The following is a 12,935-nucleotide window of genomic DNA, read 5'->3' on the forward strand; positions in this document are numbered from 1 at the left end:
AAGAAAAATTGTGCTCTAAAATTCATGTAAAAAAGTAAGAAAAAATGCTATACAACAAACAAATGCGATTGGCCATTGAGAACCTAAATAGTTCAGTACTATCATTAACAGCATGTAAGTTCAGCAAATTCAAAACCCAAAAGGGGTCCTACACACATCATCAGCGTATATTTTCCGTCTGCGAGCTATGTACATGAAAATATCCCAGTCAAAACAAAGGATGCCCATCAGTTCAACTATAATTGTTCCAGTTCAAATATAAAGAATATATAAAAAAGTTATGCTTGAGCAAAAAAATAGGAAAGCATTACATAAATTGTTCCAAACTATCTGTAAAACCATAGAATTTAACCATCTCACATGCATTGTTTTAAACAAAAAAATACTGCAACATAATCAAACACACACAAGATCTCACAACCAGCGTCATTTGCCACATTTAAACCTACAACACATAAATTCTGAACGTCAGAGAGTCATCTTCCCTGGAGAACATAACCATAACCACATCACTATCCTCAAATCCAGACTCTGCCACAAACTCCTTCCACCCAGTAGTTAGGTTGATGCAACCATCAAAGTCAATGTGGTTGGCAACTTCCATTAACTGATACCCGTTTTTGTCTGAAGTCTCCATCTTCAGTATCCCGGAACTAGGAGCAACAATCCTGATTCTGGGTGACATTTTCTGCAAATGGGCATGGGAGTAGAAAACAAAGTGAACACCTGACATAACTGAATTTTTACACAGATCTAGGAACGGTTGCATAACAAACTGAAAAGAAAATATCTGAACCAAAACAAAAACACCAAACTAACTAGTCATATGAACTGACTAAATTGAAGAAATATACATATCAATACACCTACAGTAAAAACATCTGACAAAAACAGATCAAGGATTATACCAAAATGGATAAAATACTGTTAAGTAATGAACAAATACACACACAAATCCCTACTGTTAAATTCTGACAAAACCAAATAAAAATTATAGACAAACTATTGATAAAACTAAACTACAGATTCAGTCCATGGGATTCAAAATGAGACCTACAAAAAGAAGAAAACAAAACGAATAGAAACACATACCCATGATTCCTTCAAGTCCCCAACTGTCAGGCGGCAAACATAGGGTGCACGAAACCCATGGTTGTTGTACAACAGACAAGAAAGTTGCCCACGACACTGAGTCTTGGTGAGCTCCAAACCAGATTCGTACACACATCCGTCAGATATGCACGCCATCTTTGCCAGACATCCACATGAACAATCCTCCATGGAAAACACAAGAACAAGGAAGAAAACAACAGAGAGAAGAGGGAGGAACCTAGATCTGATTCTGGAAGAAGGAAGAAAAAGGAGGGGGAGACTGAGCCACACACCACACATAGATGGATAGAATTTATAGCTAGGGAGACTCGCAGATTATAAAAATAATAAAATAGGCAGGTGGGCAGCCAGCTGGTAGGAAATAGTTATTATACAAGCCATGCGACATTTGACCGCAAATCAGTTCAACTTCAGATAAACAAGTAGTTCAAAAGTGCACATAACAAACATATGCAGATAAAACAACACATTCAAAGGTAGGCAGTTGAATTCATTTAGTCATTGAAACATCTGCCCCCTCAAAACACAATCTTAAAAACATAATATTCAGTACTTCAGTCATAACGATCAAAGAAACGACGCCATTTGGCCCTGGTGGATGGATGTGGAGCCATGGCTGTTGTCTCCCTAGCCTAACTGATGATCTGAATATGGTTCCTTCCCCTGCCCTCTGGAAAAAGAAGCTCCAGTTCATTGGAGTTGCAAGTATCCATCACCTTGCATGCAAGGCATCTCTTGAGCTCTGCCTCCACTTCCTCCTCGGCAGCACGTCGTGCCATCTGCCTGCGCCTGCGCCTCCTCCTCCTCTGCTCCTCTACTGCAGCCCTCACATCGACGACATCCCCTCCTCCTCTGTGACCTCTCCCAGCTCAGGATCCATCTCGCTTTTCTTTGGTTGCAGCTGGTGGAATGAAAGTGACAGAGGGCTCGGGCTTTATACTCAAAGTGCAGAGGTATGGGTAGGCAGCCAGTAGAAAATACTTACTCCGATGTCAATGCACAGTAATACAACTTTGACATGGAGCAGTCCAACTACACATACGACAGCAATTCAAACAACACTCAAAAACACACAACTTAATTACACAGTTTGACCAGATTGCAAGAAATCGTAGGCTACAGTCAGCCGCCATACTCCACCTCCGCCAATGACCAAAATAACATGGGAATCTGGGGTAGAAACAAATCAAAGAAGCAAAATTGATAGCGCAAATCTTTTCATACAATCCTCATATCTCTCCCTGCAACGCCAATTTGAAAGTAAAACAACAGAAAAAGAAGAACACATTTGCATGGCGGACGTGGAAAATGACCAAGAACACCAAAACTTGTAATAAGAAATTATATATGAAATTAATCTCCAAAAACTCTAACACACAGATAATTCTCACATCCAAAACAACAAATTGGACGTAAAATTGAGGCCTACGAACACCACGGTAAACACCAACGCCCAAAACACGTCCGCCGCCAAATGCCCATGCTGTCACCTCTGGTGACTTGAGATCACAAAACACGACCAGGTGAGTGCGCGCACGTGCGGAACCCCTTACATGTCTCCTCTGCCAACGAATGGCTCACAGCACCGCACTGGAGAACGCCCGGAAGCTCCACCTTGCATCCCCTATTTCCATCTGTCGTAGACACAGGAAGATCAGTTCAAGTAGAAAACCACGTCAGTCCAACCTGTAAACTACCTCATTCAAGTAGAGTATATTTTGTTACGCGAAACAGAATAGCCTAGATGTGTGTGTGTATATATATATATATGCATATAGCAGTTGAAAGCACAAGGAAAAAACATGTCCACAAGCCGAGCACGCCGCGGCGCCTAACGGCGAGCAGAGCTTGCCGAGGGACGCGAGCAGAGGCCGACACAGTGATACGTGGCAAATAAGACAAATTGTGCGAGCGATGTCGGATACATCAAGCATGAATCAGATTAGAGTTGCGTGTGTGATAAGTGGCATACAGTTGATCCATCCGAGCTGCATATTTTGACAAATCGCAGTGTTATGAGGATTGACAAATGGCAATGTTACTAGATCAACAAATGTCAATCCTAGTTTGACAAATGGCAACATACCCAATACGACAGATGCAAATCTTACCAACTTGTATGCACGTGGTTGCACGCGGGTCATGCAAAACAACCGTTTGCATTGAAGGGATGCACAAATCCCGTGCTGCGGATTTTCCCTCGACTTAAGGGGGAATACCATAGCTCTCACTTTGCATACGGGTGTTCTATCTGAAACGTTTGAGATCAAGAGCTGCAGAAATCCTGCTCGGCACATTTTCTCTTGGCTTCCTGGGGAAGCTGTCGGCACGCCTTCCGTTTAGTCAAGCACTCAAGCACCTGTCCGCACGGCACCTCCTAGCCATTAAAAGAGTGAGGCGTGGCGTCACGTGAATGGTTAACATAACGCACACAATTTAAATTATACAAAACGTTTGAGATGTTATAGTGGCAGCTATTTGTTTCAAAATGCCTTTGTTGGCTGTTATTCGGGTGCGCCATCTCTCAAAATGGACACGAAAAATACCACAGCATGTCGGGTACCATTCCATTATAGCATGCCAAGTTCCATGAATTTCAGATGAATTTTGGATTTACTAAAATTTAAAAACAAAGTATCTCAACGTTTTGCCGATAATCAATAGTGCCCTGGTGTTTGAAATTCATTCCCATTTCTTGCATGGGACCTAAGCATGCCCCGAAGGACACATATTTGATTTTTCAACCAATTTATATGCATTGGAGCTTGTGCATGTGGTTCAAGTTTGAAGTATGCACATGCAATGCCTAGAAAACCCATTTAATGTATAAAAATGTCCAAATGAACCCCGAAAAATTCCAAAAGTAAACACAACAATCCTGTTGCTCTATGTTGACACTAGAATTTTTTTGAAAGCAATAAGAGGCAACATATATCATTTCGCCCCCAAAGGTGGCACGTTCCCTACCGAAACCATCATGCTTATTGTGAGAAGCTAAGGTTTGTGAGAAGCTTATACCCAAACCTGCCCCAAATGGGACAAATTTTTTACCACATCATGTTGATGCTGCTCCATGATAGCATGCCAAGTTTCATGAATTTCAGACGAGTTTTGGATTTACTAGAATTTAAAAACCAGGTATCTCAATGTTTTGTCGGCAATCAACAGTGCCCTGGTGTTTGAAATTCATTCCCATTTCTTCCATGGGACCTAAGAATGCCCCGAAGGACATAGATTTGATTTTTCAACCAATTTATATGCACTGGAGCTTCTGCATGTAGTTCAAATTTGAATTATGCACATGAAATGCATAGAAAACCCAGTTAATGTATAAAAATGTCCAAACGAACCCCGAAAAAAAATCCAAAAGTAATCACAACACTCCTGTTGTTCTATGTTGACACTAGAATTTTTTTGAAAGCAATAAGAGGCAACGGATATCATTTTGTCCCCAAAGGTGACACGTTCCCTACCGAAACCATCACACTTGTTGTGAGAAGCTAAGGTTTGTGAGAAGCTTATTACCAAACATGCCCCAAATGGGACAAATTTTTTACCATGGCATGTTGATGCCGCTCCATGATAGCATGCCAAGTTTCATGAATTTCAGACGAGTTTTGGATTTACTAGAATTTAAAAATCAGGTATCTCAATGTTTGCGGCCAAGTGACGGTGGCGGGGTGTTTGAAATTCATTCACATTTCTTGCATGGGACCTAAGCAGGCAACCAAGGACACATATTTGATTTTTCAACCAGTTTATATGCAATAGAGAATGTGCATGTAGTTCAAATTTGAATTATGCACATAAAATGTCTGGAAAACCTAGTTAATGTATAAAAATGTCCAAACGAACCCTGAAAAATTCCAAAATTGAACACAACACTCCTGTTGTTCGATGTTGACACTCGATTTTTTTCAAAGCAATAAGAGGCAACGGATATCGTTTCGTCCCCAAAGGTGTCATGTTCCTACCGAAACGATCACGCTTGTTGTGAGAAGCTAAGGTTTGTGAGAAGCTTATACCCAAACCTGCCCCAAATGGGATAAAATTTTTACCACGGCATGTTGATGCCGCTCCATGATAGCATGCCATGTTTCATGAATTTCATACGAGATTTGGATTTACTAGAATTTTAAAACCAGGTATCTCAATGTTTGCGGCCGAGTGACGATGGCAGGGTGTTTGAAATTCATTCTCATTTCTTGAATGGGACCTAAGCATGCAACCAAGGACACAGATTTGATTTTTAAACCAGTTTATATGCACTGGAGAATGTGCATGTAGTTCAAATTTGAATTATGCGCATAAAATGCCCGGGAAACCCAGTTAATGTATAAAAATGTCCAAACAAACCCCGAAAAATTCCAAAATTAAACACAACACTCCTGTTGTTCTATGTTGACACTCGAAATTTTTTGAAAGCAATAAGAGGCAACGGATATTGTTTCGTCCCCAAAGGTGGCACGTTCCCTACCGAAACCATCACGCTTGTTGTGAGAATCTCTGGTCTGTGAGAAGCTTATACCCAAACCTACCCCAAATGGGACAAATTTTTTATCACGGCATGTTGATGCTGCTCCATGATAGCATGCAAAGTTTCATGAATTTCAAACGAGTTTTGGATTTACTAGAATTTAAAAACCAGGTATCTCAATGTTTGCGGCCGAGTGACGGTGGCATGGTGTGTGACATTCATTCTCATTTATTGCATGGGACCTAAGCATGCAACCAAGGACACATATTTGTTTTTTCAACCCGTTTATATGCACTGGAGCATGTGCATGTACTTCAAATTAGAATTATGCACCTGAAATGCCTACAAGACCAAGTTAATTTATAAGAACGTCCAAACGAACCCTGAATAATTCCATTTTTTTGACAACACACCTATAGTTGCATGTTCACTGCAGATAAAAGTTCTAGCAATTCAAACACCATCTTTTGTAGTTGTGACCCCATTACATAATTCAAATCATGATGATAAATCAAGTAGATCGCACACAGTTTATTATCACCAACCGTGTGAGATGCAGCACAAAATATCTTGGAGCACCGTCGGTGTATAGTATGCATATGGCTTACGCGAGATGGTGCATTGGCTATAGTCCACAGCCGGCGTGTCAAGCACACTAGCTCACTCCCCAAATATCATTTCACTGTTCATTCGTCGCCGGTGAAAGATGGGGACGTGGACCCATGTCGTGAGGGCAACTTCGGCGGCCCACTCCGGCAAGAGCGCGGCCGCAGCCGCCAGGCGTGTGCTAACAAGTTTCGTGAGGGCGACCGCAGTCTGCGTTCGGGTGGCCAATGCAGCCCAAATGGTCGTTGTTGCTTCTCAGGTGATGGCAGCAGCATCTGCCCTGGGGATAGCAACTGGCGAGAGCGGCACATCAGCTATCCGTTCCGCAGCAGCGGCCTTAGCCTGATGGAGGCCGCCCACTACCATGCCAAGGCCACCGCACAAATCAAACGAAGCTTCTCCGACAACGGTCGCCAACCCATGGCCGAAGAGTTCGCAATCGCCGAGAGAATTCGAGCAGCCGTCCGTTCCTGCACGGCATACCTTGCCATGACGGAGCCCGCCAAAGCCCAGATCGCGGCCGGCCATGCCCAGGTCGTGGCGGCCTATTCCAAAGATATGGCGGACGCGGATGGCGAGATGCATGCTGAGTATGGTGCAATTGATGCCATGGAGCCCCTTCCCCAGGAGACCGTCGAGCGCGAGCTGGACATGGAGGTGGCGGCGGAGATCGACAAGCACCAACCGTAGTAGTACTCTTTGTTTTGTTTAATTAAGAGTGTCAGTCTTTAATTTGTTAGAGTAATGTTTAGGTCAGCTAGCTCTGTTTAATTGCTGAACTTGCTCGATTAAGAAGTTAGTCTCCTTTGTGTATCCAAATTATGCAATGACGTGGATGACCACTGTAACCACGGAAATACGAACCAAAATTTTTGACGTTCAAACTCAACACACACGGGTTAAGCTATCTGAATCATTTGTGATGTTCACATATCGTACACAGTTCTGTATAAGGGATTGTGTCTGATGACACTATGCGCACCAGTTTTTTCGCTGAAGCGATTCCAAATTTTCGGATTTCGCGGAAATATCTACCTCCCCGTCCCGTCCTCCTTACCAAAAGCCACATTTCCCCTGTTTCCGCCTTCCTTTCCAAGTTGAAACCTTCACTCCTTGTTTGCAGCTCCACCTCCTCGCCGGCGACCCTCCTCCACGCTGCTCGACCTCTCCTATCCAGGCAGGTAATCCACACTCGACCCCCATCCTCCTTCTCCTTCCACATCCCACATGCCCCAACTGCCGGCGCGGCACCTTCCATGCAAATCACCGACCCCTCCACCAAATAAGCGCCGCCCTTAGCCATGGTGCCACAGTATAGCTAGGATCCCAAGGACCATTTGGCAGCGGAGAAGCAAATCCTGGCTGCACGCACGGATGAGGTCGTGATGGCTGCCATTCATGTCGACCCCCAGATCTTGGAGGAGCACCTCGCCGTCGAGGCCACCGTCGACGCCTCGTGCGCTGATGATGTGGCGCGGTTGGCTATTTGGTTCAATTCTGCAATGCGATGTTCAATTGTTGTGGGTGCATTCTTTTATTGTATACCATGTGAGAAATAGATCTAATTTGGCTATACTAAATACATGAGAAACAGATACAATTGCTATATTTCCAACTTGTTAAGCATGCTTGGTTTGGTTAACTGTCTAATCTTCTATTAGGAGTATGTTATATTGTGCAATGTGATGCTCAGTTAATGTTTGGTTCATTTGTTGTGGTATTTAGCTAACTACTTGGTTCAACTCTACACTACAATGTCCAATTGTCGTGGGTAGAATTTTGTATTGTTGTGCATGTGAGGAATAAATCGAATTTGGCTTCACTTAATACATGAGAAACATATACAAGTGCTATATTTCCTAATTCTTAATCATGCTTGGTTTGGATAAATGGGTTTTCCATGTGGCTTGAATTAATCTGATGAGTCTGCAATGTGCTTATTTTTCATCAACATATTTTACTGATAGCATGCGAAATCTTACTTAACCTGATGACTACTATCTTATATGTGTTGTAGGTGACTAACTACCTTATATGTGTTGCAGGGAAACAATGGGAAGCACAGAGGTTTACAATCGAGGTTAGCACGTGCACGGTCCGTTGTCTAATAGCACATTATTGGGCAATTGCAGGAACCATTCCAATATTTAGGTTTTTAACAATTTGGTCTTGCACATGTAGGTCCTGCTGTCAGAGGTTTTGACCCACTGTTCGACCCTTTTTGCATATGGGGAAATGAGTTGTCCATGAATATCATTCAAGTCAAGAAACTCGAAAAGATTGTTAGGATAAAGAAATTAGCGACAAAAAACAACAAGATCTTTGTCTGCATAAGCCAGCAGAGAGTAGAAGATGAAGTAGACAGCGGCCTGACACCAATTTGCAAGAGAAGATGCAGCACAAAAAGGAGTCCAACGAAGTCTCTTGCTACACCATATGAAGTTGGAAACCTGCAAATTGGGAATTTGCACAAGTGGCCACAGATGCACAAAGTTGTTAGCTGCAAGAAAACCGTCAGGCTGCTAAAAGCAGTACACCTTATGTAACTGAAAACCTGTGAGATTAAAATCTGACAAAGAGGTTGCCACTGGATAGGAATCAGATGCATGAGAGTGAAAAGAACAAGCCAGAACAGGAGCATTAATAGACTGGTAAACTTGTTGAGCAATATTATGAGCCACTCCATTCAAATTCCTAGAAATATGAAACACTTACGAATTTATATTAGAAGTGGATTTAACAAAAGACGCCAATTCTTTTCTAATGTTACAAGGAGCAGCAGAATGAGCAATATTACTGGAAGCAACCACTGAGGCAAGACGGAGACAATTAGTTAAAAAGATTGGGCACTAAGACAGATTGCCAAATGAGCTGCACATGTGAGAGCAACAGCTTCTGCTTGAAGAGGAGTTGAAGTTGGAGGCGCTGAAGCTTGAACCTGAATATTAAGTTCTCCCTGAGAGGAAGGAGGACAAAAGTAGACTCCTACACCTGTCCTCACTTGTCCTTGGGGAAGACCTGAAATTTTTGAAGATCTAAAAGTTGCATCTGAAAAGATTTTAGCTCCATTGATCGGCAAATTAGATTTAATAGTTTGCCCTTGCTCGGGAATCTCATGTAAATCATGTTGAGTATTAGCGCAAATTTTATTGTTAGAAGGGAGCAAAGATTTTTCGCACGAAGCATAATCCATATTAGCAGCAACAATGTGAACTTGATAAGGAAGGTGCCTTTTACGTTCAAATAGGAAATCATTTCTAGCTTTCCAAATGCACCATAAAAAATTCAAAACATTTTGCAAGGAAGCATAGGGATGACCCATCAAAACAAGATGAACGAGAATAGAATGCATTGAGTCATGGCCCTGAATCAGAGTGTCAGATCTAAGAAACCAAGGAGAAGAAAACCAAGCTACTCTAGCAAAGTCACAAAGGAAAAATAAGTGAATATCATCCTCCTGCTGAGCGGCGGTCAGTTAGGCATTTAGTGTCCTCAGCAAACAATTACTTAAAATCAGTATTTTCGACAAACTTTTATGAAAACAATGATTTTTGCACTGCGCGATGCAATTGTGGTGGTTTTGGAAATTTAATCCTTAACTACATACTCCTTCTGTAAAGAAATATAAGAGCTTTTAGATCACTAAAGTAGTGAACTAAACACTCTTATATTTGTTTACGGAGGGAGCAGCTGAAATGGTTATCCCTGCGCCAACTAGGGCGCCTACAATCACCAAGTTCCTGATGCCTTATGTTCTGAAGATGCACTTCACAAAAAAAATTGTGAGCACCCAGATCATCCACACGCCATCGGGCGACTATCGCGTGTGCAACGAGCTCACATGAGAAGATCTTGAGGCCGGGCATGGAGTAGAAGCATGACGTGGCCAAGATCGGGAAGGTGCTCAGTGAGCGCCTGCTGTTCCGGGGCGTCCCCACGGTGTCTGTCTCCATGTGGAGAGACCAGACGTACCATGTCAAGGTCAAGGTTGTCATCGATTCTCTCACGGGCGCCAGCGTGAAGCTACTGTGAACGATGACAGCTGATCATCAGTAGTCGGTTTTCACTGGTTGTTTAGTTCTAACATATAGCAGTTGTTCTTGAAGTGGACTGCAGATAAATAGTGTCTTCATGCTTATGATGTCCCCATGGTGTAGACGGAGCGGTTGATGGAACAGGAAGGGGACAACATGGTATCACAATCAACATCTGCACTGCTCCTTTTTCTTGTTTGTTTAGGTGTTCTATAATCTCGAAACTCGTCTCTTAGTCCTTGCTAGGAGATTCCAGTTTGGTTGTCTTGTGATATTTTATTCCTCTGCTTGTTGGTTTAGTTGATTTTAGCTTGGCTTGGTCACAACCGGTGTTTATCTTCTAAAGATCTAGTTGGGGGTAGTATGCTGCCACAACAACATGGTCCTGCCAGGGATGGTGAAGAAATGGATCCCATGGTCATCTCTCCTAAATACCAGCAGTAAGAAAATTATCTGTGCTTCCTCTGGCTTTCCCTTGGAGGCGCAAAAAAAGTTCATGGTGGTTAGCTAAAGAAATGTCCTGCCATGCCATCTCTTATAATTATTAGCCTCAAACGGAGGAGGTTTGGGAGTTGCAGCAAAAGAAATTGAAGAAAATTGCCTACACATACCAGGTTTTCGGATTGTTGAATATTTGAGCAATTTTTCATTAAGTTAAATCCAAAAAAGGTAGATAAAACGTGATAATCATAATAGAGATGATAATTGAATCAAGTAGCAAAGTGATGTAAGTAGTCATACAATTGGGTACATGACAGACGAACACCATCCCCATATCAATAGATAAAAGTAGTAGACAGATGCAATCCCTAACAAGAGAGAGACAGAAAAATATATATGTGTCGTTCGTCATGTTGCCGATGGGGTGGCCGACGTCAGGGAAGAAGTCTTTGTCTGGGAAGTCGTCTTGCTCAACCATGAAGGAGGAAAATCCAGCAGTCACGCTAGAGTGCTCCCCAAAAACCTGATTGCCTCTCTACCATACATGGGCGCAAGAGACAGAGCTTCGGTGGTCTACTGTCTCACTTTGTGTTGGGAATTAAGTGTCTTTCTACAGAAGAGGAGCGACCTTTCTTATAGACTATGGGAAGGGAAAGTGAAACTAAAACACTAATGGAGGGACGTAAGGGGAATAGTCAGAACTAAAGAAAAAAGTTACAGCTTCTTTCTTTTTTGAGTAATCGATAAGAGCACTGCATTTTCATTGAAAAGAGGGAATAATGTACAGAGTGACATGTTTACGGAGGGTACATGCCAGAAACCCCAAAAAAAAATAAAATAGACCGCCTGCCAACTTCTCATAGTTCCGGATCACGCGAAGGCTAAATGCTAAAGTCCATTGTAGAATGTCCTCATAAGCCATGTGAGCGACCTCGATGTAAGTCATCCTCTTGCCGTAAAAAATGCGGCGGTTCCTCTCCTTCAATGCATTCCACATGACGTATATGAGAAAGCTGCTAAGATTGGCATGGGAGTCGTTGAGCCCGCCATCCGACCAATCCTCAATTGAAGTATCTGATGTGCCAGGGAATGGCGTGGTGCCCACCAAGGAAAACACAAGCTGACGGGCGGCCAAGACGAGGGGGCAGTCCTTGCATAGGTGGGAGGCATTCTCAAGAGCCTGAAGAACTAGCATATTGGGTCGTGTGGCCACCCTCTCAGAGCCAGACGATCCGCAGTCAGGATCCTATTATGGAGTAGGAGCCAAGAGAACAGTTTGCACTTTGGCTCGACATGGGCCTCCCAAATCTTCGCTGGCGAGATTTTGCAGTGTGAGCCCAAGAATTGCGTCATGGACTATTTCTCTCTGTGTGCACTAAAAGATAAATCATTCCCTTACTGTTTCTGACAAACATCTCCAAAACCCAAGGGGGCAAGTCATTGCACCAACAATGTTCACTACAACAAAGGCTCTGACAAGTTATTGCTAACGAATTAAATTCTAGTTTTTCAACCGGACATTTAACAACCTTTTTGGGTGTTGATACGTCTCCGTCGTATCTATAATTTTTTATTGTTCCATGCCAATATTATTCAACTTTCATATACTTTTGGCAACTTTTTATACAATTTTTGGGACTAACATATTGATCCAGTGCCCAGTGCCACTGTGCCAGTTCCTGTCTGTTGCATGTTTTTGGTTTCGCAGAATATCCATATCAAACGGAATCCAAACGGGATAAAAACAGACGGATAATTATTTTAGAATATTTGTGATTTTTGGGAAGAAAATCAACGCGAGACGGTGCCCGAGGTGGCCACGAGGGTAGGGCCCACGGCCACTACAGGCAGGCGCGCCCCCCACCCTCGTGGGCCCCTCGTAAGGCGGTTGATGCTCTACTTTGGCCGAAAGAAAGCTAATTTTTGGAAAAAGATCTGGGTGAAGGTTTCAACCCAATCGGAGTTACGGATCTCCGGATATAAAAGAAAGGGTGAAAGGGCAGCACAACAGAACGCAGAAACAGAGAGACATATACAATCTCGGAGGGGCTCTTGCCCCTCCCACGCCATGGAGGCAAAAGACCAGAGGGGAAACCCTTCTCCCATCTAGGGAGGAGGTCAAGGAAGAAGAAGACGAAGGGCCCCCCTCTCCCCTTCTCTTCCGGTGGCACCGGAACACTGCCGTGGCCATCATCATCACCGCAATCTTCACCAACAACTTCACCGCCATCATCACCAACTCTTCCCCCATCTCTGCAGCAGTG

At 43.1% G+C, this 12,935-nt stretch overlaps 1 pseudogene; it reads left to right on the forward strand.

Moving 5' to 3' along the window:
- The first annotated feature begins 9,891 nt into the window (after nt 1-9,891).
- Nucleotides 9,892-10,228, forward strand: LOC125526439 (annotated as a pseudogene).
- Nucleotides 10,229-12,935: the final 2,707 nt, after the last annotated feature.

Source organism: Triticum urartu, unplaced genomic scaffold, assembly GCF_003073215.2.
Source record: "Triticum urartu cultivar G1812 unplaced genomic scaffold, Tu2.1 TuUngrouped_contig_10124, whole genome shotgun sequence".
Classification (NCBI taxonomy): Eukaryota; Viridiplantae; Streptophyta; class Magnoliopsida; order Poales; family Poaceae; genus Triticum; species Triticum urartu.